The sequence below is a fragment of the Spodoptera frugiperda genome, chromosome 30 (genome assembly GCF_023101765.2).
Source record: "Spodoptera frugiperda isolate SF20-4 chromosome 30, AGI-APGP_CSIRO_Sfru_2.0, whole genome shotgun sequence".
NCBI lineage: Eukaryota > Metazoa > Arthropoda > Insecta > Lepidoptera > Noctuidae > Spodoptera > Spodoptera frugiperda.
Genome location: NC_064241.1, coordinates 10,755,124 through 10,782,340, shown reverse-complemented (window position 1 = coordinate 10,782,340; position 27,217 = coordinate 10,755,124). Strand labels below are relative to the sequence as shown.

The following is a 27,217-nucleotide window of genomic DNA, read 5'->3' as shown; positions in this document are numbered from 1 at the left end:
TAGAGGCAATACGAGTAGCCTTTGTATAAGCATAAAGTCGTTCCTCGAACTGTTTTTATAAATTCTATTCCTGCAAAAAAAATAGGGATGATGACGGGGTATGAAAATTAAAAATCTATTTAGTCCGTCAGTTAGATAATGAAAAAATATTAGATACTGGTATTTTTGTATAAAATAACAATATCAAGATAAAACGAGGGAAGTGAGAGAAAATACGTAATTTTTACGTACAAAACGTACCTAGAAGTGACGTCTCGCGATATTTCAAACGTTATCCGTCATTTATGTTGAATTTTATGGTCACTATACAACATAAACAACTTGAGCATGTATCATAAAAATTAAAAATATATATTTTCTAATTTGAAACACCCAACCCATGTACTATCGTAGCATAATATTTACATTATAATTGTGATAACATAACTCTATATTCAAGTATCCTTTAACAAGAAAACAACCAGGGCAAATCCAAATAATTGATTCATTTATTATATACAAACAAACATAACAAGTAACCGTAACAAGGAACCAACGAAAATACGGACATGAGGTAGGCATTCAGTAGTTACCTATTTCATTTTCATACCTTTATATAAAGCCCATTGCTTTTTATATACCGAGGTGGCTCATGATGATGATCATCAGAAGCCATCATTATTTTGTTTTGATCGTCTAGGATAAGTCTTGCTTTGCAATCTCGACGCCGTTGGGATGAACACCGCCAGTGATTTGTACCTTTTTGGAACTCTCTATGGTAGCTATAAGAGTAGCCTTTGTATAAGCATAAAGTTGTACCTCGGACTGTTTTAATAAATACTGGTTCTGAAAACACATGAAGATAACATTTATACCTATCTGCACATGTACCTGTGATGATTAACCTGTCACCACCCTAATTCTTCGTATGGATGTCATAAGTCAGGTAAAAGACTATACAATATAAAATTTTATGACCATACTAGTAGACGTGAATCCTTAATAGGTAAATGAAAAGATTTTAATTAATCATAATCAAGAAATCGTATTTTATTTCAAAATACAAGTAACAATGGATGTCATAATTTACCTAATTAAACATTAAAACCACGTGAAACAATGACGTATTATATTATATCGCCGCGTTTGCATACGCTGCTCATGAATGAGGGTGCTTTTCGGTGGTTTTTTATGGGTTAAGCCCGCTACAACGTCCCTTACCGCTGTAACTCCCGTAAGCCGGGATCTACAGTAGATACAAACATGAAAACACCGGATCATTGAGGTCCCAGAGAAATGAATGACTGTCTTGGAACCCGTAACGAAACAAATCAGATGATGTTATTAGAGAAAGAAAAATAAGAAGAGAGAAAGAAAGAAGATGACTCCTCTCTTTTCAGCGGCCCAGTTTCGTCGTGCAGCTACTTTGCGGCAGAACATTTTCATAGCACTCGCACCGCTACATAGCTTAGTATCAGTGAAAACGATCATAGTTTCATAGCTTAGCTATTACATCCTCGCAGCATAGCTACATAGCACATCTCAGGTTGTAACTTGAACTAGTAGAGGTTTTCTCAGTTACTTTACGTGAGAAAAGTAACTTTCAATTTCATAAATTAGTCTAATTAATATAATCTAGTATATTACACAATAGTTTTTATATACAGATGAATTTTATATTTTAATAAATTTTCCGTTTTTAATGACAAACTTGGGTGGTGGATGGTCGTGGGATAACTCCCCACGTAGCACATTACCAGAGGCGTCTACCACAATTTTCGCTTTACATTTCTTAGCGGTTCGTGACACACACTTCCACTTCTCGGTGGATGCTGCGGAATGCTGGAGGCAGTAAGTGTAGTCTTTATAGATGATTAAACGATGTCCTCGCACAGTGGTCACATATTGGGCGGCTGAAACAAATAATATCCTGTATAATGATATAATAACTGATCTCATTACACAACTTATTTGTTTTTCATTATATAATCTTATAGAACTTAAACGATCAATAGGCTCATCCTCTATTACGTGGGACTTATAAAACAAACTGTGAAAAGTGAGTGCACATTGTGCAGTGACATTAAGTGCCATAATGTGCACCTCTGCCCTACCCCTTCGGGAATAAAAAGTGTGACCATATAAAACCTTAATTATCCACGTTATGTTGAGATTAGCTGACCACGTAAATAAAATAAATAAAAAACTTACTTAATTTACACATATAAAATTAAAATATATGTCAATCTTAAGTTTATATATTTAAACCCCAGTAGAAGAGATAAGGCCCGTGTGAGATTTAACATTCATAAAAATGACGTTTTAAGTGGAACTCTTTTGGTGTTGAACAGCAAAACAGTAAAACTATATAGGTTTTATATTTTTATTGATATAAAAGTAACGAAAGATGGGAAAAAAGAAAGAAATCTAAAATAATACACGAGAATTTATGTAAAACTCATTCATCTGTATATATAACTAAAGTAACTAAAAATTACGATTTACTCACACGGACGCGGCGACGTCGCCGCGTCTGCGCACACTGCTCATGATGCAGAGTCCCTCTGTGACTTGAAACTAGTAGAGCTTATCTCCATTAATTTACGTGAGTAAACCGTAATTTTTAGTTAATTTAGTATATTTTATGATGGTTATCATACAAAAAATATTTAAAAATTATCTACAACTCTCTCTTTCTCAACTCTTCTACTTTTTTCATAGGTTCTAAAATATTGTCCGTTGTGGTAAACAAAATGTGGCGTTGGATGGGTATGGCGACCTTCCTTGGCTATAATTGTATTATCAAAGTCTATCATTATGGCTGCCGGACAGCGCCTGCTTCGGTTCGAAGTACAGACCCAGTAATCCAGCTTCTTCGATGGAACGCGACGACGATGAGAATATGTATAATCTTGGTACCGAATTATATTCTTTCCTTTCATAGATTTAATGTAGCTGAAGTCTGTAAAAACATAACATAAATTAACTTAACAGCAATTAAATTCAATACAAGGTAAAATTAATAGTTGTGGTAGTCGTGGTGGACCAGAGGCTTAAGGTGCGGGTTCGAAACCTACCAACGGCAGGTACCAATGTGACTTTTTCCAAGATATATGTACTAAATTAATCAAAAATCACGATTTCCTCACGTAAATTAAAGAAGAGAAGCTCAACTAGTTCCGAGTCATAGAGGGACTCTGTGACTCGAAACTAGTAGAGCTTTTCTCCATTAATTTACGTGAGTAAACCGTTATTTTAGTTAACTTAGTAATGTGTCACGATAGTTATAAAAGACAATATATGTACTTTATAAGATTAAAAAAAAAAACATTTTATCATTGGCTTTTTAATTCACACGGTAACATAAATACACTAAATAAACACACATAAAAAACCGTTGTTCAACGCAACGAGTGTCGAGCGCCCTGACTAGGTCGAACAAAATAATGTTCGGTGTATGTTTGACATAGACTCATAACATTACAAACATGTGCACTGTCTACTCTTTTAGGGAATAAAAGGCGTATTTTTATAAATACTTACAGTCATACATGTATAGCAATCAAGTAAAAAAAAAAACGAATCAAAAGTTATACAGAAAAAAGAGACTGCGCCGAACAAAATCACATTATGAGAATTAGACAGTCATAATAGCTTTTTAACCATTTATTAACTAAGAATTACTTAGCATGGCGGAGCACTTAAACTAACTATTTACTTGTACTGTTAGGTGTCACTTAGGTAAAGGTTGGTGTAAAGTCAAAATCGTATAGTCTGTAGTATAGTGTCTTGTACCTTAGACTACGTGTGTCTTAAAATTCAAGATTAGATTGTTTCAAAATTAAATGCAATTTGTTATTGTATTGTTATTATTAATTTTAGTTTAATTGATTCTATTATTCATTATCTATTGCACTGTATTAAATTTGTCACATGTAAATTAACGCAACATTTTTTGTTTTGTTGTAATTATTTTTTTTAAAGATTTTTTTTACGTATGCTGTGCTAAAATTTTGCTTGCAAATAATGCCAGTGTTTATTGTTAAATGTATACAATTGTTCGAGGGCCAATAAAGATAAATAGAGAACGTGCATTAAATCCTCAGATACTCCCCACGCACACAACGGTACGATGGTGCTTCATGATTGTGCTCAAGATTACAGGAGTCAATCCTACTGTTAGAATTCAGCACCATTCGAGCTTTGCAGTTTTTACTTCGACTGGAAGTGCAGATCCAATGCGCAAGACCTCTAGATAGAACCGTCCGCTGGCAGAAATAAGTATACGATTTATACAAAATTAACTGGTTTCCTCTCATCGATTTTATGTATTGGAAATCTGTAACAACAAGCCTTAAGTACATCACTGATTTACCACAAACTTTACACAAGAATTTTAAATCAAAAGTACACAGTTTTAACACACACTCATTATAATAGGAGTATTTATAAAACGTAAGAAAAAATAAAAGATGAGAAAAAATACAAGTCAAATATAATATATTATTTATTTCGTGTTGTATTCTATAATACATACACATCTGGAGGTAAGGCAGGGCCCCGCCAAGTCGAGCAAATTAGATTTACATTATAACAAATCGCATAACAACACACCGTTCCGAAACATGGTTTGACCACGTGAAAATTAAAAATTGTTTCCAATGGAAAATATAACAGAGATTAAAGATTAAAGAAAATAAAAAGTAAGAGAAGAAAAGTTGTCCTTTTCTACACTTTATAATGAAATCCATTTCGTTCATAAAACCTGGGTGGCTCATGGTTATGTACGAAGGCGTCTAATACAATGCAGCCATATTTGTCAAGAACTAGCTTTGCCTTACATTTCTTTCGTCTGGTACTTGAACACATCCAATGGTATGTTCCTTTCTTCAAAAAATCTTTTTGGTGCCAATAGGAATAATTTTTATACAGTATCAATGTCTTGCCACTTTCAAACTTCATGTATTTAATATCTTCTGTAATAAAAAAGGTTTTTTGAATCTGCGTCATGGTAGATTAGTATTAGCTTTGAAAAATAGGAAACAACCATTAAGTTAGATGAAGACCAAAACAAAAAATACAAGTCAAAGACTTCATATTTTTTATTTGATATACTATGTATTTACATTTAAATTAAATAGCCATAATGCACATAACTTATTGTATAATTTTACCATATACAAAAACACCCAAAACACATACAATGTCGCTAATAGATCGTGTTCTTAGGGAATAAAGAAACCCTATACTACCTATGGAAATAGAATAGAAAAAAAGCCAGCTCCTCCTTTTTGGGAAGTCGGTTAATAACACCCACTCATAATAATATTAAAGAAACGTTCCAAAAATATATAAGATGAGAAAAAAATACAAGTCAAATATAACATATTATTTATTTCGTGTTGTATTCTATAATACATACACATGTGGGAGCACGGCAGGGCGCCGCCAAGTCGAGCAAATTAGATTTACATTATAATAAATCGCATATCAGCGCATCGTCACACATGTCAGCACGTCGTCAAACATGGTTTGACCACGTGAAAATGAGTAATTGTTTCCAATGGAAAATATAACAGATATTAAAGATTAAAGAAAAAAAAGAGAAGAAAAGTTCTCCTTTTTACACATAACGAAATCCATTTGGTTCATAAAACCTGGGTGGATCATGGTTATGTACGAAAACGTCTTGTACAATGAAACCAGGTTTGTTGAGAACTAGCTTTGCCTTACAATTCTTTTGTCTGGTACTTGAACACATCCAGTTGTATGTTCCATTCTTCAAAAAATCTTTCTGGGGCCAATAGGTATATTTTTTATACAGTAACAAAATCTTGCCACTTTCAAACGTCATGTATTTGATAACGTCTATAATAAAAAAAAAGTTTTTGTTAATCTTCATCGTGATTTTATTTGATAGTATTACTTAGTACAAATAGAATCATTTATATTAGTTGAATAGCAAAAAATACAAGTCAAATACTTAATATTTTTTAATTGACATAGTATGTATTTACATTTAAATTACATAATCATAATGCACCCAAAACACATACAATAGACCGTGTTCTTATAACTATCGTGAGACATACTAAATTAACTAATAAATCAGGGTTCAATCAGGGGTCAGACTCGGCGACTTCGCACAGTGCGATTCTTCTATTCACGCACGCTGCTCATGATGAGTAAACCGTGATTTTCAGTTAAAAACATATACAATACAATTTATTTACAACGCTTGAATATGCTTGGTCACTATTAATCTTCATTACTTCTCCAGTCTTTTCTCAACAGTCAAACATTTACTTACGGGCTAATGAGGATGAATGTTGAACCATAATATACTCCCCATTAATACAAACATATTTGGGAGGCGCATGGTTATGGTTGGTTTCAGCTGACACTATTTTCTGATCTACATTTAATATGATCTTAGCTTTGCAGTTTCTCGCGGCCTGTGAGGAACATAACCATCGTTTGGTACCTTGCTTGATGGCTAAAGATGCGAAACTGTATGTGTAATTGTTCAATAAGATCAGCGGACGACCGGTTTTCGATTTGATGAACTTGAAGCCTGAAGAGATAGAACAAATTTTTCAAAAATTGCTAAAACTTCTAGAATTAAAATTTTGTTTATTTTCCCAACAAATACAGTTAATCTGGTGAAATCGGACTTATCCGGGTCGACGTTTTAAATGTATGTGTGTGTATGTGTAATTGTGTACATACACAAAAAGAAGAAAAACAAATAAGTTTCACAATTTTTACTCAAGTCATACTTTATTAATTAAAATCAAAATAACTCATAAATGACAAAAATAGGTTGTAAATCTACCAAAAATAAAAGAGAAAATCAATATTTCCTACTGGTAGTTTCGTCGGATGACTTTTATACAAAAAATGGTGATAAGAGTACACTCGAGTGTTACAAGTATTTTTTTTTTAATATACGACATCTTTACGTTATCATTTACTTTTAATTCATATTTCCGTGGTGCTTGATGACTGGGTTTATCCCAGGTGGGCAATCTCTTTTTGTGCCTTAAGACTTCAGTCGTTCTGTCTTCTGCGTTAAATTTCACTGAGGGAAGTGGAAACTTACGTTTTCTTTTTTCTCCTCTAAATATTGCTTCTGTTTTATTTCGTTGCGGGATCCAAGACAGTTATTCATGTCCTAGTGACGCGCCGGGTTTCAGTGTTTTCATGATTACTTGGCTTACAGGAGTTGCCGCGATTATTGAAGGTTGTGGTGGGCTTGTCCCATAAAAATATTTAATGAATCTTAATGTACTGTCCATTAAAATAATGGTATGTAGGAGGCGGGTGGTTGTGGTCGGTTTCAGCTGCCACTATTTTCTGATCCATATCAAGTATGATTTTACCTTTGCAATTTCTCGTGGACTGCGAGGTACATACCCAACGTTTGGTGCGTTTCGTATGCGACGTAGATGCAAAATTGTACGTATAGTTGTTCATTAAAATCAATGGACGATCGTTTTTCGATTTAATAAATTTGATGTCTGCAAAAAAAAGAATAAAATTAATTATGTTACAATTAGTAGAATAATGATACTACAAGTATTAGAGGAATCTTGAATAAAAAGAAAGAAGTAATGTTTCAACATTTTTACTACCTATAAAAATTCCTTAAGGATTTTTTTTTTACAAATACACAAGTTCACACACACATCACACCCAGATCTGAAACTTCAATTTGTGGATCACACAAAGAATTGTTTCGTACGGAAACGAAACCGCTACACGTTTCACGGCAGCCAGTTGCCCAGCCATCGCTTCAACCGAGCAGTCAAATCTTAAAGTACTGTCCATTAAAACAATGTTATTTGTGAGGCGGATGGTTATGGTCGGCCTTAACAATCACTATTTCCTCCTTCAAGTTTAGAATAACTTTGCCTTTGCAGTTACATTTAGATCGAGACGTACATATCCACCGGTTTGTACCTTTGGTGTGCGCCACCGACGCAAACGCATACGTGTAATTATCAAGCAGAAGCAACGGATGGCCCTTTTTCGATTTTACAAACTGCAACCCTGAAAATAAAACGTTTCAAAAATAATCAAACAAACATTGGCAGAAGACTATCAAGCAATTTATTTTGATAGAATAGTTTTTGTTGACTGCCTCGTAGGTCGAGAGTTCGCAAGTGTGTCTGCCGGGCAAGAGGTCTCGATTCCCAGGTCGGGTAAAGTATTACTGGGCTTTTTTCGGCTATTCGAAAATAACTCAATAGTAGCACGAAGCCTGGAATTGTGCCCAGTATAAAACAATAGGCTCACCCCCTATTACATGGGACTTATAACACAAATGGGAAAAAAGTAGGTGTACATAGTATGGCGGCATATCGTGCCGTAATGTGCACCTCTGCCTACCCCTTCGGGGATAAAAGGCGTGACGTTGTATCATAATAGTTTTTGTTATAGAATAGAAAATGAAAGGGAGATTCGGGCAAAATTAAAAATAGCCATGATAAAATAGTAACGTCAGTAACGTCATACAACATAATCATTCTGCTGACTTCTGGATAAATAATATTACAAGAGAAAAACAAAAAAACTGTAATTCCATATTTTTTAATCAATATTACCTATAGAAAATACAGAGCTAAAATACTGTAACCACCACCACATAATATAGGTAGGTATATTTTTCCATTTGGGATTAAAAGACAACAGAATTTTACTCTAGTCAAGAAATATGATATCTTTAAATGGAAGACTTACAATAAAGTGGTATAAGAAAAAATGTTAAAAAAATATTTCACTATTAGCTAATGTATCCTAAAGTACATTCCATTATGACAAAGGTATTTGGGTGGTGGGTGGTTATGGTCGGCTTCAATAGTCACTATTTGTTTCTGAGAATTTAAGATGATCTTAGCTCTGCAGTCTCTTCCGGGCCTTGAGGTACAAATCCACCTCTCAGTGCCTTTAGCGTGCGATGATGACGTTAAATTGTACGTGTAATTGTTCAGTAATATCAGTGGCTGACCCCTTCTCGATTTTATGAACTTGATGTCTAGAAAAGCAAGTTTTATTAGAAAACTTTAACACAACCTTTTAACACAAATAGATTAAATTGTTTGACCTATTACTTATAATTATGGCAGAGATACAGTCAATCTCAAATAAAATCTTTTCTTTTAATCCTGTTATCCGAATTAGTCACATATACCTTTATTAAAACTTGTAACATATATACAACACATTAAAAAATATTAGGTGAAAAAACAACACGTAAGTAAAAGACTTGTTTTTGTATAGTACGTATATTACACAACATGTATGAACAGGACACGACATTACATTAAAAACAAAAATTGTCATTTTCAAACAACAATAAGTGCAACATATTGGTGGCACAGGGTAATCTCGTACATAATGAGAAACTTACCCTAAACTCTAAATCTAATTAATTATATTAAAACATATTACTATTAAATAAATAACAAATTAATTCATTTATTTAACTATATCCCATAAATTGACTTATCTCTATAGATAAGTACAATGACTTCTAATGGGTTAAGGGGAACATTGATCGACCAATTTTCGACCATTATAAATGTAGTAGATTACGTTCTTACAACAAAATGACGATGGGATCGTGTCAATATGAGGAATTTTGTTAAAATAGCAGTCCTAGGTGCTGTGTCTCTTTTTTTTATACAGGATAACTTTCTATTGGAGCATGAGTTACAGAATAGATCATTTCCAACATTTTTGTCGAACAAACCAATAGACAGTAATGAACCTTTACTTTTAGTTTTAATTCCAAAATTATCTACCTGAACTGAAGAGAAGAGAGATCCAGGGAGATCAGACGATTCGGTAGATCTCTTCCTAATTATGATATGAAGAACGTGAACAATTTATTTAAGGACATTACAATAATATGGATTATGCATATTAAAAGTATACTTCACAATTTGGTACTACTGTACCCTTAAGTACTCTCCATTATGATAATGGTATTCGCGAGGTGGGTGATTATGCTCGGCGTCAACACTCACTATTTGCTGCTGAGCATTCAAGATGACCTTGGCTCTGCAATTCTTCTGCGGCCTTGAGGTACATGTCCACCGATTGGTACCTTTCGCGTGCGATAAAGATGACAAATTGTACGTGTAATTGTCCAGCAGAAGCAATGGCTGACCCCTTCTCGATTTTATAAACGTGACTCCTGAAAAAGCAGGTTTTATTAGAGAACTGTAAAAAAGTCAATGTTCTAGAACACAATCAGGTTGATTATTTAAGCCTAAATTATTACTTAAGCATAATCTTACATAGAGGTAAAGAACAAATCATTAACAACATTTTTGTTGGACAAATCGATAATAAGAAAAAACACGATGTGTGATTATTTTTATAAATAATTAACTTACTTCATTGGTTTATTTACTAATACAAATTATTAAATGTTGTAGAGTTTAATTAAACTTTTATTGCACAAAAACTAACTTTAACAAATTAATGCAAGGACGATGCGTGTTACAATATTTTCGTCGTTATGGCGGGAGTATATTCGGCGCGTTGGGATGGCGTCGCTTGCTTTTTAGAGCGGGAAGCGCTGTGATTGGCCGATAAAACGCCAGGTGTGCCATCCGCGCACAGGTCTACCAACTCATGAACATAAGTAAAGGGTTTTTCAACAAGAACTTTGTTTTTAATTAGGGCAATACCAAGAACGTGGCAGTTTTTGACATTAAATTTTTGGCGGTATTCGTAGTAGGTGCTTTGGCAATTGCTACAATGAATTCAATTTCGCTCAAAAATTGCATTAAAATAATTCAAACTCACTATGAAAGTAGTCGTTCTTTTAAAGTTACATTTCGTAAAATTCGTGATATTTTCGGGCAACATAATCGTCTGAGATCGCGAATTTTGCACAAGGATTTGGCTTTGAAGCCTTACAAGATTCAACTGGTGCAGGAATTGAAGCTGACCGACCATTCAAATAGCCGTAGATTTGCTCAGAACAACCTGCTGGTTTTTCTCAAAAAATCATTTTTTCAGACGAAGCACATTTTCATTTGTCAGGGTATGTCAATAAGCAAAATTGCCGCATTTGGCCATTATTAAGAAGCCTTTGCATGCTCAACGTGTCACTGTGTGGTGTGCCATGTGGTCTGGAGGTGTGATTGTTAGGAAAGTCATTAAAAATTTTGATGAAAGAATCAACATCTGTCAGCGTGGTCCTGGTGGACATTTGTCAGATATCATTTTTCATTCATAATTGCCAAACTTTTCTCTTTTTAATACAATAAAAATTTTATGCATTTTCCACCAAATTCTTTATTTTATTTTGTTTTAAAAAACAAAGTTCTTGTTGAAATACCCTGTATTATCTTCACTCTTTAGCGCTTGCCATAGATTATATAAAATAAATGTCTTTTAACTACAGGAGAGAGAATCAGACAATTCGGTATATTTTTTCTTACCATGAAGAACGTGAAGGTTCATTTGAAATAATATGGACTAAGTATAAAAATATGCTTCATTTATAACTATTGTATCCTAAAGTACTTTCCATTATGATAATGGTATTCGGGAGGTGGGTGATTATGGTCGGCGTCAACAGTCATTATTTCCTGCCGAGAATTCAAGACGACCGAAGCTTTGCAGTATTTCTTTTGTGACCTTAAAGTGCATATCCACCGCTTGGTACCTTTCGCTTGCGATGAATACGTCAAATTGTACGTGTAATTGTTAAGAAAAAGTAACGGCCGGCCCCTTTTCGATTTTATAAATTTTACTCCTGTAAAAGCAAATTTTAACTTCAGAAACTGAAAATCTTTTATTTTCTATCTATTCAAAATTGCTAAAACATATAATAATGATATTCGGTAATTTTTATAAATATATTAGGGGAAGAACACAGGTAAACATTTTTTTATATTTGGTACAAGTAATACAAAATGGATAATGGATTTGATTATATGTGATCCAAACTAATCACAAAAACCCTTAATAAAAAATTTGAATTTTTATGTATTATTACGTATCCGACGTTATGGCAGTTTTTTTTAAACAATTGTTTTAAAATATTATGTGAAGGAGGTTGACAAATTAAACACTGTTTTTATATAAAATTAGATATTAATACAACTAAAAACTAAAATACATTTAACTTACTATTACTAATGTATCCTAAAGTACTCTCCATTATGATAATAGTATTCGGGAGGTGGGTGACAATGGTCGGCGTCAACAGCCACTATTTCCCTCTGAGAACTCAAGATGACTTTTGCCTTGCAGCCTTGCTTCTTTGACCTTGAAGTGCATACCCACCGATTGGTACCGTTTGCTTGTGAGGAAGACGACAAACTGTACGTGTAATTGTCAAGTAAAAGCAACGGCCGACCCCTTTTTGATTCTATAAACTTGACTCCTGAAAAAGCAAGTATTATTATATAGGGTGTCCCAACAAGAACGCAAGATTTAAATTTTAAATAAAACGCAGATATTTTTAAAAAAATTGTGAAAGCTTTATAATATCGTAAAGTAGAGAGGATGAGGTTATCTATGGAACAATACATCGGGCAGATGGCTGCCGCTGGTTTGCTGAAACATACGCGATCTTTCAAAGAAATGTTCAATGACCGTTTTGCATAAATTCTGCGGTATTTCATTAATACAGCGTCCAATTTCCTTTTTAAGGCTTGAGTCGTCGTCGGCTTATTCGCATAAACCATCGACTTTAAGAAACCCCAAAGAAAAAAGTCTAATAGTGATAAATCACATGATCTAGGCGGTCAATTCTGGTCTCCAAAACGTGAAATAACACGACCGGGACATGACTGATGCTGCAATTCAATTGTTTCTCTGGTTGTATGACATGTGGCGTTATCTTGTTAAAACCACATGCCCTCCAAATCCATTTCTTCAATTCGAGGTACGAAAAGACTGGTTATCATTTTACGATACCGAACACCATGATTGACGTTTTGCGCTTGACCTGGCTCATTTTTAATCGTGTAATGCTCCATTTTTACTAACCTCGTACCCTATACTAGCAAAAAATAACACGTGTTCAAATGTCAAACAATGATACTTCGAATGCCGCCAAATTTAAATCTTGCGTTCTTATTGGGACACCCGTTATATACCTTTAGTATGTATATTGTGTTTTATACTATAATCCGAACTAGCCACAGAAACCTTTGTAAGGACTTATGAGGTTTTATTGTGTATGTGAAATTTCAGAAACTGAAAAGCTTTTGTTCTGTATCTTATGTTATTGAACTTTTCTAAAACATATTAGGTAAAGAAACAACTCGAATAAAATACTTATTTTTTATATTCAGAAAAAATACAAAAACCCAAGAACTTCAATACGACAACACGATAAAAAAATGACATTTAAAAATATTATAGCAACAAAAATAATATTTACAATTGATTATGCAATGAATATGCTTAATGATTACTAATACCTACAATTGATTATGCAATGAATATGCTTAATGATTACTAATTTATCCTAAAGTACTCTCCATTATGATAATGATATTCGGGAGGTGGGTGATTATGGTCGGCGTCAATAGTCACTATTTTCTGCTGAGAATTCAAGATGACTTTAGCTCGACAATTCTTCTGAGGTCTTGAGGTACATATCCATCGCTTAGTACCTTTCACTTGTGATGAAGACGTCAAATTGTACGTGTAATTGTTAAGTAAAAGCAACGGCCGGCCCCTTTTCGATTTTATAAACTCGAGTCCTGAAATCAAGTTTAATTATTAAACTGTAAAAATAAACAAAGCTTAAAACAAGAAGAAATAAACAAAATATATAAATAAATAAACATTCAATATACCTACCTATTTTTTCGCTTTGAATGCCCTTTAAACAGTTTTATAATATATGAGTCATACTGACAACGGACAGGTACTTAGCTACAAAAAAAAAATCATAATTCCATAGAAATAGGTATTTATTTTAAAAGCACTACATGGAATTAAAGAACATTTAGATCATTTTAATAAGGAATTGTATATAGTCAACAAAAATGTTGAGAAAAAATGAGAGTTGCAGTATTTTGTTCCAACGTTAAGTTAAAAATTTAGGCTATATTTTGAAAATTTCGACCGTATGGTCATTACCAAGCAAGCCGCTAATATCAATAATGATTATTATATTTTTTTTTATAAGTAGTGGGTCGAAGTTAACTATCTCGCCTGGTGATAAGTGATGAAGCGGCCTACATTGGCCCATTTCTGCCCATAATCCAACCTATTCACTCGGGCTTTAAAGACAGATAAAGAAAGGAAATAACCTTATATCACAATCTGCGTAATATTTTATAAAATATGTAAATAAATTTAAGTATTTTTGCAGGAACACCTAGGCAAGTCATAGGACAATATAATAACTATATAGAATTACATTAAATCCTACGAATACATGAATAACTTTTTTTGCATTTTTAGTTTTTATTAGTTTTTTTAAGACTTTACATATATTTTCTTTTTATATTATATAATAATCTAACAACCGGAATTGATACAATATGTATACTATACGAATAACTACTTCGAAAGTACCTAATAATCATTTATTTACGTAAATAAGATACAAATCTACAATTACTAAATATTAATCCTTAATTTTGTTTAGTTAAATAATAGAATTATAACTAATACATATTCTCTAAGCATAACATAACCCTTAATGTAGGCAGGAAGGTTACATACAGTACACCAATTTACGTGTTGTTTTCACCATTACGTTAATATTTTTTATGGGGCAACGCAAGTTTCAAACACGGGTCAATTGGTCAGGCTAAGCCAGGCTAATGAGCAGTCACAAAATATATAAATAACAGTAGCAAAACCTTGTCCTTTAAAATTTGTAAACCAAAATGAACCTTAAATACCTTAATTTTGAGATCAGATCGAAGACTAATTTGAAAAACATCTAGTGCTACGAACAAAACGACACACATTAGGACTTTCCATCTAAAATTCTATGATATTTGATACGTTTAATACTACTACTACTTTTATTACTAACTCCTTGTACATAATATGGCTATAAAATTAGTAAAGCTTAATTAAAAATATGTGATAATATTTATGTTTACAAAGTTCACATATTCTACGACTACAAAGCCAGAAAGGTTCTTATTATATAGGTACACTTAAACAAATATATATTGAATTTGAAAGACAATCAATATGGCTAAATACCTATAAATGACATATATTATATTAGTACTGAACTCGTCTATAAAACTTTAGTAAAACTAACAAAACTATACGCAACTCGCGTCAATATCATAAAATGGATTTAAGTTAAATATACATATGTTTATACGTAGTGAAGTATATAGATACGATGCATTGATTTTTGTTCTATTATACACTTTTATATTTCATATAGAATTAATAATAATCTGTTATACTTCATTTAATCAGTAATTATATACTGATAATTAGGTTGGGATCACGATTAGTGAAACCTCGTCAAATCTTCAAGTGAAATGTCAAACATTTTTAAATAATGCATAACATTCCTTTTATTATACAGTATACTAGCGGACCCGACAGACGTTGTCCTGTCTACACGTCTTTAATTTGAAAATTTTAAACTTTTTTTAATAAGCTAAAACATTCTGGACCTTTTTGATGAAAATTGTTATTCAAATGTTATGACAATATCTAACGTCATTAATATTTGACACTGCGATGGTAGCGCCGTCTGTCGGATTCAATGTAAAACATTCCAAAATCAACAACTACTGATAAATTAAAAAATAATCAAAATATCATTGTCCAGCGGACAAAATTGTGAATCTAAACCATTCTCAGATCCCCTTGAACACACACAAAAAATTTCATCAAAATCGGTCCATTCGTTTAAGAGAAGTTCAGTGACATACACACTTACAGAAGAATTATATATATGTATAAAGATAAAACGAAATGTATTATACAGGGTTAATTTTAAAACACTAACAACCTCTTAGGACTGTATTACCCAACTGAACTGAACAAAAGTTGTTGTTTATGATGTTAGTAACATAGATCTAAGAGGTTGTTGGTGTTTTAAAAATAACCCTGTATAATATAATAGATACGAATGAATTATATAGCTTTATAAACTAAATGTCTATAAATAAAAAAGAAGATAAATATAACATCGATGTTAGACTTTAACCTATTCTAATATAAACGCCTTTAAGAACAGCATATTTGTAAGGGGTATGAGTGTGCACCATATTTCCAGTGATGTTCCCAGTAGTGTCCGTGATCAGCTTGGCTTTGCATTTCTTGCCATTATGAGAGGAACAGCGCCAGTGGGTGGTACCTTTCGTCGGAGACTGCCATACCAGACAATAAGTGTAGTGGTTCATTAAAATCATCTGCGTTCCCGTTCTAGACTTCACATATTGAATAGCTGTAATAAAATTTAAAAACGTTAGTATGCATACAAAAGTACCTGATTACCTAAAACTAGGATAACCACTAAAACTTAATCGGTAAAATTCAACCTTATGTTTAAGTTCTATGGTTGATAAAAGATCAAATACCTTGTACCTGTTGAAATACCGAATTAGGTGCATTAGTATTATATATAGGTAGATAGTTGTGATAATGCGAAGGTTCAATAAATAAAACACATAACCCAAAATATATTATACCATAAAAGTAAAGGTAAATTAAAGGTTTATCTTCATATTGCATCACAGTGTTGACATTACCTTAAGTCTATTCATAAAACAGAACTAAGATTATGATTCCCTTTATTCTAAATAAAATTACAAAATATAAATCAACAATACATCTATGTGATCTTCTTAGGCTGGAAGCTAAGCTTAGTATTATATAAAACTACAGGCGAGATAGAAAATGTTTCTTAAAACATACTTTAATCACAACATATATAACTATCCCTTTCCTTTGCTTTATAAACCCAGGGAAGGAAGAGAGATAACTATATTGTTCTAAAGCTTGTTTTAAGTAAGATTAACTATCAACGTTAAAGCTGTGCTTATAACTAATATAAAAACAAATTCATACATAACCTATTAATAATATTATAAACAACAAGTTTGTGTTATTGTATATTTGTTTGCAACAACTGCTGAATGTATTTTGATATAATTTGATATCTTGGCATATATAGCATCTCTATGCCAAGAAAAATAGCTTTAATATATGTAAAATATAAGAGTGTTCAGTGTAGATTAAATTATTTTATTGTATATAAATATTTAAGTAAGCAATCTTGAGAACGACTAATACAAAATATACATAATTCAAAGCTAAAATCTTATTTATGCATCTGTTCCTACGATTACATGGCCCGTTTTAATATAAAAATATCTGTAAACTAGATATCGCACAATTCTGTAAAGGCTATTATTTCATATAATATAATATCGTAAATACTTTATGCTTATTTTATATTATAATAAGAACATGAAAAATATTATTGCATAAATAAATAACATGTTGTATATTGTAAAAGTTATATTATTGCTTTGGGTTTCGGTACAATGTTACAATAACTAGATTTTTTAACATTGATCTTAAAACAATAAAGATTAGAAGCAGGAAAATAGCTTAGTATGTAAAGAAACATTTGTTTAGGTGATCTGAAATATATAAAACCTAATACAAAATGAAGAAAGCCAATATTGCTTGTTTTCAAGGCATTTTACTTTACTAGGCTAAAGTACAAAAAAGTGCTATACACAAGGCATTCCACAAGTCAACGCTGACATTCAAAAGACAAAAAATGTACAAGTTATTGTGTCATTTAGTTATAAAAGTATTTTTTCGATATATTATATTCTTATAACTTTGCCGATCACCTAATGTCGGTCAGACGTTGACTTCTGGGACAACCTGGGGCCTTAGTTTGCTATTATAATTGTGTCAGAGTAGTCGATCATTGCAGTGCAAGAGGGAAATAGCTATACAACCTACATAGCTCCGTCCACTGCTCAATGATTATTACAATTGTGTCAGAGTCGATCATTGAGCAGTGCAAGAGAGACGGAGCTATGTAGGTTGTATAGCTCCTTCCCTCTTACACACTGCATTCTGCCACAATTGTAATAGCAGACTAAGGCCCTTGTACATGAAATTATTGCCATAATTTACTCAAGATAATTTATTTTTGTGCTTTTTACATCTTAATGTACTGTCCTTCGTGTATACAGTACTCTGCCGGTGGATGTGTGTGTTGGTTCTCTAATCCAACGATAGCGAACTTGTCATTTAGTTTCAACTTAGCATTGCATCCCCTGCAGTTGTGCGTAGAGCAGTACCAGTGGAAATTCCTAGTCCTTTTGCATTGTTTCTTGCAGTAGTAAGTGTAGCCGTTTAGCATAACCAAGTGCTTTCCTGAGTAACGCGACTTCACAAGTAGTATCACTGAAACAAAATTTACAGTAAGAATCTGGTCTTTGCACTTGTATTGTTTCTTCAGAAAAGTCCCTAATATTTTGGAAATAAATTCAAGCAAATTTATAAAAAGCCAATACCTATAATGAAGATATAAATCCTGGTTCTAAAGTTTAAGCCGAAATTAAAGAATACTTATAACAAACCTTTGAAAACTATAAAACACATGTTTCATGTATGCATATCCTTAAAAATTAAAATCATTTGAATATGTTCTAAGCTTTTATTTGATTCTAATTAGTATTTAATTATTTCTTTGATACATGTTAAAGTGTGATTACAATGGAAAAATAACTATATATTCATATTTTATAGTACTTATATATTTATTATTTTTACAGTATGTTTGTCAGTTGCAGAGTCTACCTTTATACGTTCTATACGACTAATTAAATACAAAATGCGTAAAAAATCATTTGCTTTCGTTATTACATTTTAACTGTTATAAGGTAAAAGCATTCTTTGGAATTGATTTGATGAATGTAAATAACTATTATGTAACATTTCGATGTTTAATAGTACAATAAGTACATATTTCTGTGTAATATCTAGTAATATTTAAACTTATATTATATCGTACTGGAACTTAACTTTGTGTATACGAAATTTATGAAAAAAACCTTTTTTTTCATCACCTTATAACTTATATTTTATACCGATAAAAAATCAAATAAACACACGCAACGTCACGCCTGTTATCCCAGAAGAGGTAGGCAGAGGTGCACATTACAGCACGTAATGCCGCTATACAATATACACCAACTTATCACCATTTGTGTTATAAGTCCCAAGTAATAGGGGCTGAGCTTATCATATTATATCAAAGACACAGTAATCAGAATCATCACACAGCAAAAGGTTAAATAAACTACAATAACTATTAAGTACTATTCAGAGACCTAATAAATAAGCACACGAGTAAATACTTAATATTTAGAGAAAAAAATCTAAATAATTCCTAATAACTACCTACATACGTATAAGAATATAATAAGATGATATTCTAGTGCATGTCTTAATGTACCTAGTAATAACAAACAATAGACCAATTTTAGAGTCCTAATCTATCTTTTACTGATGGCAAATGACCAGTTAGAACTGGTCATTGATGATCCATCAGTCCATCAGTCCTGTATAGTGTGATAGATCACGTGCTGACAAGATATCAACAATACCAGAGGAGTTACAAGTGCGATGCCAACCTTTTGGAAGATGGAAGGTCGGCTCTGGAACACCAGTGACGGCTTAATACGTGTTTGTTTTACGTTTATGACGTTCGGCGCTCTAATCGGCCTGCTCTAATGAACAAACCAATCAGAGGAGTGATTGCGGGGTCGTGTCGAACACTTTAATCGTAAGACAAACTCGTACTAGGCCCTTTAACTTATAATATCGGTAACACTCCAGTCGAGCTGACCCATTCATGCCGTGGCCATGTGTAAAATCTCTTTCATAGTTAGTCAATACGTAAATACGAAAGATGTTGAGAAACAATACTACAACTAAAATAGATTTATTAAATTGTTACGAGTAAACCAGATACTTGTAAACATAAGTACTTATAGATTTACTACATGACTAGATAATATAATACAGTTAATAATTAAGTCAAATCAGTTTACAATTTTAAGTAACATTAGGTACTTTAAAAACATAAGAGAGTAGGATTACTTAGATTTTTGCAATGGAGATCAATTAAAGAAATTATTGCTTGTTTTATACGAACGCTGAAACTATTGCTTTATGTAGACGTTTAAAAATAATTGATCGTTTAAATATCTTGTTAAGGTAAGCGTCCACAGGCCCGCATCGTACGCATCGTTCATTACGTACAAGAACGTAAATATTAAAACATAATATGAATGTACTTACATGTACTTATACACAGTTTTATTGCTTGTGTTTCATGTACTATTATTTATTTTACGTCTATTAATGTTAAAACTACGTTTATATATACCGACATAATACACTAGTGTACAATATATGTATCAGATCCGATTAGTTACTCAGTATTTTAAATATAGGTGCTATTTCTGTTTCTACTAACAATATATATGAAAACCTTTTTAGTTTTTCATTGAAAACCTGTTTACCTTTTCTTTTTTTTTCTTACCTGTATACCAAATAACAGACTCTACGTATGTATATGTCTGTCTAATACAAGTATACATACATTACACTTGCTTATACTGATACAGTATACTTGCGCAAGGCCAGACTTGCGCAAATATACTGTATCGTGTGTGGCTGCCATAATATTATATTTCATGTTTTAGATCTTGTAACTGCTAACAGAGGTTTATATTGGCATTACAATTGTGAAACTGAGCTTTAATAATCTACAATATCTCATTCTTTCAATATACCATTATCTAAGAAACGCTAAATAAGAATAATGATTTCAATATTAAAAAAACCATTTCAAATTACAATTTCGAGATCGAAAAGACTTACATTTAAAACGAATACATTTTTTTCTTAATACAAAGATATGGAATTCTATAATTAAATTTTGACATAAAAGCCGTTGGAAATAATGAAAGATGGCGGCGGGTGCACGTGTTCCAATTTGGCAGAGACCACGGTGCGGTGAGCTGCCCTCGTGTCGTTCGTGATGATAAGCCTGGCTTTACAGAAACCTCCTTTGGTACAGCTCCAAGTATTCGTCTTCACATTGCTTTTATGGCAGTAGAAAGTATATCCGTTGACAACCGCCAATTCTTTGCCGTCTTTCTTCCTTACGAATTGAAGTACTGAAATTATTTATGTACTTTAGTATGGTGTTTTGGAAGGGGTAATAAGTGAGGGTTAAGAAGAAATTCTGAATAGTGGTTAGAAGGTAAAGTAGGAATCAAGGCACTATTCTAGCTTTATGGAATTTATTTATATGATACTCCATAATTATTACAGACATGCAACTAATGTTTCAGACCTGAAAAAAGGAATAGAAACGAAATAATCACGAATTATTTTACGAAATATATTTTATTTATTGGACTAACAACAGATACTATTTAATGGGCTTTGTATAGTATAACTTAAATACATATTTATGTTATAATAATATTAACAGATTTCTAAGTATTCTTTTATGTTTTACTAACAGCCGTATTTTTAGGACTAGCGAAACTTCACATATATTCCATTACGAATAATAAATTTCGGAGCTGGATGTGTATGGTCTAACTTTGCCGATGATATCACCCGATCTTGAGGATTAGCATCGTTGCTCAAAATCAGCCTCGCTCTGCAATTCTGTCCAAAAGTACAACTCCATAATTGTGTCTTCATATTTTGTATCCGACAGTAAAAAGTATAACCGCCTAGAATGGCTAGCTGTTTTCCATTCATTTTACTTGCCCATTGTATCACTGAAAATTAGACATTAATTAAATAAAAGGGTACAAATAAGGTACACAATAAGCTATAGCATGAAGCAAATACAAAGAGATGTCATACTCGTAACTGGATTTCCCTTTAACGTGACACTATACGGGGAGTGCGGGACTTTACAAACCACGCCCCTCTCTATTTTCCTTATTGCCAAAATGTTGCCACTTATCCACATTTTAATGTGCTACTTTATGAGCACTTATTTCTAACCTACCTACACCTTTTTACTTATTATAATATTATTGGGCAGGGCCGATCTTTTGCGTTACAGTGCACATTATGGCGTTTCCTCTTTGCACTTGCTTCATGAGCTACATAACCAGTTTATCACAGTCTCGCTTTGTATAGTCTTTCTGCACGTTAAACGATCAGTTTATACTGGTTATGTGTAGCCGTATATTCATTGACACAGTAGTATACACACAGACAGTTGACTTTATTTGGCAAGTAAACTACTATAATAGTTTTATGCAATTTATTGAAAAAAATGTATACATAATCAAAGGATAATAAATGTACTGTTATGGAATGTCAAAATCAATATCATGGGATATAAATATAAAGGCTCCTACAGGCTACGTGGGTGGCAATGCGCCATGTGAGAAATGTATGGAGCAGTATGCACAACAGCATAGTATGTAGAAGCCTTATTTATTTTTTAGAAAAACAGCAAACACATGGATTTAAATGTCTGATAAATTACTTGTAACTTGATCGTTACTTCAACCTTTCGATAATTCGAACCTCTGCATAATTCAAAGTTATCACGAGATCCCTAGAAATTAATCTCAATATCACATAAGACATATCAGAAAACAGCTCGTTTGCACGGACATGACAGAAAAAGTAATAATTAATTTTCTTTAAACATTTTACTTATGAACATAAATGTAAATACTTTAAAGTTTACGGTGGTATTCAATAGTAGTTACCATTAATTGTAGTACAACTTTCAAAAAATACATTAAATTAATTATGTTTAACGGCTCCCTTACATAATTGTATGTCGAGATACCTCGACTGCAGTGCCGGCGTAGGGGCCACTGACACCCCGGGCGAAAATATTGTGGCGCCCACTTGACGGAAGCAATATCAAGTGTTAGTAGTAGTTTTTAATTTTATTGGCGCCCCCCAGACTTTGTCGCCCTGGGCCATCGGCCCATGTCGCCCCCCCCTAACGCCGGCACTGCTCGACTGCTTTCAAGTTGCACAATGCTGCTCATGAATATGAGCTCCTGGCGTAGCTTGAAACTTGTCGAGTTATCTTCAAATTCTTCTTACAAATAATTAGTGATATTAGTGAACCGTTAAACGTAATATAATTTAAATTGACATTGTAAACTTTTCTTTCTTTATAGTTAAACTAGATTTTGACATAAAATCCATTGTTTATCACGTAGCTCGGTCTTGAGTGGTTGTGGCCCTCTTTCGATGAGACGATATCACGATACAGAGGATCCTCCTCATTCGTAGTACTAATCCTCGATTTACATTTACCTCCGTAAGTACAATGCCAAAGGATTGTTTTACTAAATTTCTGTTTCAAAAAGTACGTGTACCCGTTCAATATCAACACTTCCTTTCCGTTTGGTTTTTTCGTCCAGTGCACTACAAATGAACAGAAGAAATAGAGTTATAGAAAAAGTATCTTATTCCTAACAGTTTATTGGAAAATTACCTAAGCTTGCCGTCAGAAAATGATACGTAGCAATCCAAAATAAAACAATAATTACCTAGACCACAACTTTTAATATTGTATAAATGATAATTAACTACATGAAATGTTAAAAAGTAAAAAAGAGTATGCACTTATTTTAGTTTTTTTTATAATATACTTATACACTTATACTACATACATATAATTATATACTTATACTACATTAATACAATACAATAACCTAATTTATCAAATAAACATAATTTTCCATTATATTTTTTGCACGTTATGTGCAAAAAAAAACTTTAATACTATACTATTACTTTTAGACAAATTAAAATATGTGTTTTCAAATATTATAATTATTATATTGGTGTAAATAATTAATTTAATTATATATATAATTTTTTTATTTTTATTAATTATTTGGCTACAGTTTCACATAAAATCCATGTGCAATTACATATTGCGGTGGTGAGTGTGCATGTTTTTCTTTCAAAGACAGTATTCTTCGTTCCAATGGCTTCTCGTCACTGGTAGTAGTAAGTCTCGATTTACAGTGAGGTGAAGTACACGACCAGTTAAGAGTGTCTTTCCCTTTATGCTTTATATAGAAAGTGTGTTGGTTCACAATAACAAGTTCCTTCCCATCTGGTTTTTTCACCCATTGCACTGTAAAAATAAACACAGGTACAGTTTTTATCTTTTCCATACAATTGATAACTAAGGGCGATGACTAATCCGGAGCTGCGGACTACCTAGAGGGATTACCGGGACTCCGGCTCGATAAGCAGAAACGGGGTGATTTTTAGTCAGTAAAAATCTGACACTCCCTATCGTCTTGCTCTGGCGAGAGAAGTATTTGGATGATATTCCCCCCTTAAAAGACCCTACAGGCATGGCAGTAAAATTCAAAATTCAATGAACTCCATTTATTTCTTAACACACTCTAATTAAGATCGTTTTTTACTCAATGCACGAAGCTAGATTTTGACATAAAATCCTTTAGCTATCACGTAGTTCGGTGGTGCGTGCACGTGATCTTCTTTCAATGCGATAATATCACGATGCGCAGGATCCTCTTTATTGCTAGTGATTATTCTCGACCTACATTTGCGGCCATAGGTACAAAGCCAAAGTATTGTACCTCTACATTTCACTTTCAAAAAGTACGTGTATCCGTTACAAATCAAAACTTCCTTCCCGTCCCGCTTTTTCGTCCAGTGCACTAGAAATGAATGAGAAAGTTAGGAAAGGTTTTTATTAATATTTATTTATTTTAAATATTTTCAATAGGACTTATCTTAAAAACTTTATTAGACGTTAAAAGTTTTATTAGACGTTATATTGATTTAAAAGAAAACAAACGTTTTTATACAATATTTAATGTGCTAAAAAATCATAATTAAAATCATCAGTCGTCATTGCACTGTAAAAATAAATTAGAATTAAAATATGATGGCTACACTTTCATATAAAATCCAGAATATTAGCTACACTTTCATATAAAATCCAGAATGTTGGCTACACTTTCATATAAAATCCAGAATGTTAGCTACACTTTCATATAAAACCAGAATGTTAGCTTCACTTTCATATAAAACCAGAATGTTAGCTTCACTTTCATATAAAATCCAGAATGTTGGCTACACTTTCATATAAAATCCAGAATGTTAGCTACACTTTCATATAAAACCAGAATGTTAGCTTCACTTTCATATAAAACCAGAATGTTAGCTTCACTTTCATATAAAATCCAGAATTTTGGCTACACTTTCATATAAAATCCAGAATGTTGGCTACACTTTCATATAAAACCCAGAATGTTAGCTACACTTTCATATAAAACCAGAATGTTAGCTTCACTTTCATATAAAATCCAGAATTTTGGCTACACTTTCATATAAAATCCAGAATGTTGGCTACACTTTCATATAAAACCCAGAATGTTAGCTACACTTTCATATAAAACCAGAATGTTAGCTTCACTTTCATATAAAACCAGAATGTTAGCTTCACTTTCATATAAAATCCAGAATTTTGGCTACACTTTCATATAAAATCCAGAATGTTGGCTACACTTTCATATAAAACCCAGAATGTTAGCTACACTTTCATATAAAACCAGAATGTTAGCTTCACTTTCATATAAAATCCAGAATTTTGGCTACACTTTCATATAAAATCCAGAATGTTAGCTTCACTTTCATATAAAATCCAGAATGTTGGCTACACTTTCATATAAAACCCAGAATGTTAGCTACACTTTCATATAAAACCAGAATGTTAGCTTCACTTTCATATAAAATCCAGAATTTTGGCTACACTTTCATATAAAATCCAGAATGTTAGCTACACTTTCATATAAAACCCAGAATGTTAGCTACACTTTCATATAAAACCAGAATGTTAGCTACACTTTCATATAAAATCCAGAATTTTGGCTACACTTTCATATAAAATCCAGAATTTTGGCTACACTTTCATATAAAATCCAGAATATTAGCTACACTTTCATGTAAAATCCAGAATGTTGCCTACACTTTCATATAAAATCCAGAATATTAGCTACACTTTCATGTAAAATCCAGAATGTTGCCTACACTTTCATATAAAATTCAGAATATTAGCTACACTTTCATATAAAATCCAGAATTTCGGCAACACTTTCATATAAAATCCAGAATATTAGCTACACTTTCATGTAAAATCCAGAATGTTGCCTACACTTTCATATAAAACCCAACATGTTGGCTACACTTTCATATAAAATCCAGAATGTTAGCTAAACTTTGATATAAAACCCAGAATGTTAGCTACACTTTCATATAAAACCCAGAATGTTAGCTACACTTTTACATAAAACCCATGAACAATTACATAATTGCGTGGAGGGTGTGCATGTTCTTCTTTCAACGATAGTATTTGACGTTTCCGTGGATCATCTTCATTGGTAGTAATAAGTCTCGATCTACAGCTAGCATTAGCACAAGGCCAATTAATAGTAGTCATTGTTTTCTTGTGACAATAAAACGTATGTTGGTTAATAATAGCAAATTCCTTTCCATCTTTTTTTGTCACCCATTTCACTGTAAAAAATATTAAGTATTACCATTTCTCTCCTCTCAAACAGCATATTCTTATATGTTATACTATCCATAACCTAGCTACGATAGATACGACTTGGCTGTAAGTTAAGTAAGTTAAGACTCAATAGCTCAATGGGCACCGAGTTCGACTCCCTACAGGACAAACTAAACCTACAGGAACCTACCTCTGAAACCTACAGGACGAATGAAACAAAGAGACAAGTATCAAATAAAAGATTGCAATAGACATAGACAACAATCCCTTTATTATAGTATGTTTATGTAGAAATAACAATATGACTCTGAAACTATATAGCAAACATCAAACATTAAAGTAATGAACAATCTTGATATCAGTCTATAAATTGCTATTTTCATCAAAGGCATTTTCTCGTACAGAGAAAGAATAAGCATTGAACACTAAGCTTGCTCAAAGCAGAAGATAGATATTTCAAAACATAATTATCTAGCTTTATATCAAATCAGTTGGACGGTTTAAGACTTATTACAATTACATCTACGCAAATTCTTATAGCACCGCTAAGTAATAAACAAAGAGGCACGCATAAGAATAACTTTCATATAAGGTACTCGCCGTCTATAGACTATATAATCAGACTAACACGAACACTTTAAAATAACGGTGAAAAATCAATGACAATTA

General features: G+C 32.5%; 1 protein-coding gene across 3 annotated transcripts in view; it reads right to left on the bottom strand.

The window, feature by feature from the left end:
• The window catches only part of LOC118269558 (uncharacterized), a 470,493-nt gene that overhangs the window by 283,135 nt on the left and 160,141 nt on the right, over positions 1-27,217 (bottom strand). The window lies entirely within an intron of this gene.